This window comes from Delphinus delphis, chromosome 8 (assembly GCF_949987515.2).
Source record: "Delphinus delphis chromosome 8, mDelDel1.2, whole genome shotgun sequence".
NCBI classification, from domain to species: domain Eukaryota; kingdom Metazoa; phylum Chordata; class Mammalia; order Artiodactyla; family Delphinidae; genus Delphinus; species Delphinus delphis.
In genome coordinates this window covers 109,036,318-109,041,062 of record NC_082690.1, presented here as the reverse complement: position 1 = coordinate 109,041,062, position 4,745 = coordinate 109,036,318, and the positions used below count along the sequence as shown (strand labels likewise).

Here is a 4,745-nt window from a genome sequence, read left to right as displayed (position 1 = left end):
AGGCCAGACGCCAGCGGGACACGGCCCTGGGCCTTTCAGCGGCAAGATCCCCATCCCGGCCGTGGGGCCCCTCTCCCCTCTGCCCCCACCCCTCTCTACTCCCTCCCCGCTGTCGCCTGCCTAGTGAGAGCTCGCCCCACAGCGCCCCTGCTTGTTGCCCCCCTGCGCCCCCCCGCTCCACCACGGCAGAGTGCAGGGAGGGGACGCCTCCGTGCCCCGAGCCCAGCGCGCAGGGCCTGCAGGGCTGTGGATGAGTGTGGCAGGGCGGTGGACTTCCCAGGGGCGTGGCCGGCCTGGGCCGCATGTCAAGACCACTCCCCTAGGATAATTCTAGAAACCGATCCCCTAGACCAGGCCTTCGGGGTCCGGGGCAGGGGCCTAGGGAGGCCTGGGTGATGTGTGTGCAACAGGGGCATTATGTGGCAGGACCTCTTCCTCGCCCTCGGACCCGACGTCTCCCTGCAGGGAAGCCCTGGGTCCCACAGCCCGCCACCCTGCCCCGGTCCCCACGTGGTGCCTGCCCTATGCCCGGAAGTCCCTGTGCCCTCTGCCGTCCCGCCTCACAGGCCCTTTCATTGCCCACCCCTCCAGTCCGCAGCCCCCCACCCATCGCCCCTTCCCATCCATTACCCGCCACGCCACCCTTTGTGTCCGGCCCTCGTGGCCCATATGCCTTTTCATGTTCCCCATCCCAGGCCCCACCCCAGCCCCATGTCCCCCCAGCCCACGGCGCAACCCCCTCAGGCAAACAGCTCAAATCCAGAGTCCCTGAGACCAATTCCTGTAACTGTGTTTATTGATGAGTCCAGGGCTTCTGGGGAGGCCCTGGCAGGGAGGGACACAGAGCGAGATAGACACACAATGGAATGCTTCGAGGTTGCTCCGATGTTTGGAGCGCCCAGACTAGGTGAGGGGAGGGCGGGGCCCCACACACTCGGGCCCCCTCCCAGTCGCCCCCAGACAGAGATGGGTGAGAGGTGGGCGCTGGGGGGGGCGCAGGCCGAGGAGGCCGGGCCACTCAGCAGCTCACTCACTCGCTGAGAGACCCAGGCTTGCTCCAGAACCCCAAACCAGTGCAAACGACTTAGTGCAAATTAATTCAGGAGGGACGGGGAGACAGGGTTCTGGACGCTCTGAGTCTTCTGAGCAAAAGACAGAGGAGAGAAGAGAAGAAAAGAGACAGAGGAAAGGATGAAGGGGAGGGAGGGAGGCTGCTGGTGGTCTCTGGGCGCGGCAGGGCGTCGCCTCAAAGATGGAGTCGCGGGCGGGGGTGGGTGTGCTGCTCCTCCGATGGTGTGGGTCGTCCGTTCCTTTAGCTCAACCTGCGGACAGAGGCAGGACGTGAGGGCGGGTCAGGGCGGTCCGGCCAGGGGGCTTCGGGAGGGGCGCCCGCGCCCACCTTCCAGAGCTGGTTCCTGAGTCAGGGTGTGTAGTGGTTCCAGATGCAGCATATTCTCAGTCAGAGCTAGAAAGACTTGAAGAAGTCCGGGTTCCAAGGCCCAGGCGTGAGCTGGGTAGCACCATTTCTGCGGGTCAGGACAGAATGAGTGCCCAGCTCTCGGCCCCAAGCCCCCCGCCCCCGCCCCCCGTGTGTGGCAGGGGACCCCCCACCTTGTCATCTTGAGGGTTCTGGGGTCCAGAGAGCAGCAGTAGTGTATTGGCTCCTTCAGGAAGGTAAAGGAACAGACATGCGGGGTGTTCCAGCTCCCCCGCGGGGCCAGCCGAGAATGTTCTACGGGAAAGAGGACGGCCGTAAGGGCTGGGTGCGGGTCAGTTGGCCCGGGGGGCCTGGCCTGTACCTGTGCTCACCAGGGAGGCCGGACAGCGTCCCGTCTGTCCTCGCCGTCACGCCGGACCATGTCATGTCCCTCTGCCCGCATCCCGGCGCCCGGCCTCCGTGGCTGGCAGGCATGTCCACACCCACTGGAGACAAGGCTGTGGGCAGACAGAGAAGGCGCTGGCTGAGTGGGCAGCGGTGGCTGCGGGGGTGGGAGGGCAGCGGGCTGGACACTCACCCTCGTCTCCGGTCTGAGCGCGGACCGATCCCTGCTTCGTCACCGCCCGCAGAGGCCCGCCTTGGCCATGGGCTCGGAGGCCAGTGACCCCCGGCTCGCCGCCAGGCTCCAGCTCCTTGCCCTTGCCTGCGCCCCGACCTCCCGCCCCCCAGAGCTCTCATTCACGCCGCCCCGCCTCCCTCGCCTAGTCTGGTCTCGCCGGTGTCCTTGACTCCCCTGGGTGCTGTCCTGTCTGCCGTGCCAGTCCCAGGGGCGGGCGGTAAGGGCCAAGTGTCACCAGTGTCACCAAGTTCACTGGGGGCCCTCCTGCGCCAGCCCCTGGGCCGCAGTGCCGCATGGGGATGGTGGCCCGCTGGGCCCGCGGCAGCCTCCTTGCTGCAGAAATCTCCCTGGGGCCCTGTCGCTGTGGCCACCGCTCCCCCCAGGTGACGTCCTACGGCGGTTCCCCGCACACTGCGCCTGCCTTCTAGCCCGTTCTCCGGCCCTCGAGGCTCCGGCTCAGGCCTCAGGAGGCCTGGGCCAGAGCCGCCCCTGTACCTGCTACTACATGAACTGCAGTGGGTGAAGTGGCAGCTGGCGGCCCGCCGACCTGAGTCCCCGCCTCGTCCTGTCTGCCCCGGGGCCTGAACGGCCCCCATGTGCTGGATCATCTCCCTCGCTGGCAGCCCTGCCCCCTCTGCCGCCCGACTCTCTGGAAATGCCCTTTCCACCTGGGACAGCCGCAGCTCCCAGCCCGCCCTGCCTCAGCTCCCCCTGAGACGGTGTCACCTGCGCTGCCTGCCCTGCCGTCGCCCTGCCGCTCTGCCGGGATGTCAGCCACTTCGCCTCGCTGGCCCTGGCTCCCCAGACCTCCTTATGCAGAAGGCCAGCGGAGCAAGGCCCAGGGAGGGGAAGGGGACTCACCTGGCCCGGCAGAGCGCTGTCTTCACCTGCCCACGGCTGCCAGCTACACCTCCACCGCCCAGGCCCTGGGGCAAGCCTCTCTCCAGCTCCCCCGTCCACCAGCTGCCACGACCTGAAACCAAAATTGACCGGGATGAATGCCTGGCTCCCCCCTCTTACTTCTGCACCGCCAGCTTGGGCCTGTCACTCCCCACACCGATGTCGTCCTGCCTGCGGGGCACCTGGGAGCCCGCCCCGCATCCCCGCCAGGCTCCCAGGTGCCCGCCAGCCCTGCCCAAGCCAGCCCCGCCACCCTGCTCCGCTCCTGCCAGGCTCCAGACGTCCAAGGTGATCCTTGGCCCACGCATGCTTCCCTGCACCCCACTTCCCCATCTTCCCCTGGTTGCCCCCGGTACCCCACGCTTCCCTGGTTACCCCTCAGCTCCCCCACTTCCCCAGTTTCCCCTGAGCCCCCCCATCCCTCCCACCACCCCCCTCCCACACCCTGCTCCTCGGGCCCTAGCCCGGGCTTTTTCTAACTGGGGTGGCCCCGCCCAGAATTCCCGCCCCTGCTCTGCCAGCCAATCAGAGCGGGGACCGTGCTTGGGGCCACCGCAAGGCCCACCTCCGCCCGGGTCGGTCCAGCGCACATTCCTCTCCTGTCCTGGAATTCTCCAAAGAGGGCCTTCTCCACACCCCTCCTTTGGCATCCTGTAGACAGGGTCTGGCATTGTCCCCAAATGTCCCTCCCCCACTCCGAGGTCGAAACAGTCATGTCCCCTCAGGGCGGACCTTGCAGGCTGCTCCCCACCCAGCCCCCACTGGGCGCATACTCTGCCCCTGGACGGAGGTCTTGGCCGGGGCCGCCAGGCGCTCCAGTGGGACTCGGAGTCGCCTTCTGCCACCACCGCGGCTGAGACCACGCCGTGAGCCCGGAGTCCATGGAGCGGTCGTGAGGGGTGTGGGGGGTTGGGGCTCAGGTCGGGCCGAGGGAAGGGACCGTGGTCTCGCGGGCCAGGCAGGCGCTGATTCCCTGCTCGAGTGTCGTCTAGTTGATGGTGCCCATCGCGAGCACAGTGGCTTCCACGCGCGGGCTCCCCACTGTGGCCGGGCGCCCCGTCCCCTCACCGCCACGATCCATTGTCAGGAGGCGGCACGCCCGCTGTGCTCCACGGCTCGCGGGTGCGCCCTGGTGATGAGCCCGGCAACCTCCCAGCCCTGCCGTGGCCGCCCTGTGCACCGCTGCCCAGGACACCGCCTGCGCATTCAGAATGGGGACAGAGACCAGAGAGCCTCGAGTCTCCCCCAGCCACCCTGGGCCACCCTGTCCCTGGGGCAACCACGGTGGCCTCATAGGGGGTGTGGGGGCCCGGCCCTCCATAGGGATCAGCCTCCAAGTCTAGGGTGCTGGTGCCATGGGTGGGGGGAGGAGACATGCCTAAGCAAGGGACCCAGAGCTCTCCAGCTCTGACTGCACCTCAGACAGGGCCTTGGGAAGAGCCTGCTCCTGTGGACCCGCGCCACACCCGACACCCAGCCTTTGCCATGGATGAATCCCTAGATTTACATGGGAAAACTCCAGACTTTATGGGTGGACCCCCAGATTTTCGTGGGAATATCCCAGCCTTTGTCATGGGTGGCCCCCCAGATTTACAGTGGGAAAACTCCAGGCTTTGTCATTGGTGGACCCCCAGATTTATGGTGGGAAAACTCCAGGTTTTGTCATGCGTGAACCCCCAGATTTACGGTGGGAAAACTCCAGCCTTTGCCACGGGTGACCCCCCAGGTTTACATGGGAAAACCCCAGACTTTGCCATGGGTAGACTCCCAAGCTAGGATGGGGCAGAC

At 66.8% G+C, this 4,745-nt stretch overlaps 1 pseudogene; it reads right to left on the bottom strand.

Moving 5' to 3' along the window:
* Positions 1 to 773: 773 nt before the first annotated feature.
* On the bottom strand, positions 774 to 3,282 carry LOC132430175 (uncharacterized; annotated as a pseudogene).
* Between the last annotated feature and the right edge of the window lie 1,463 nt (positions 3,283 to 4,745).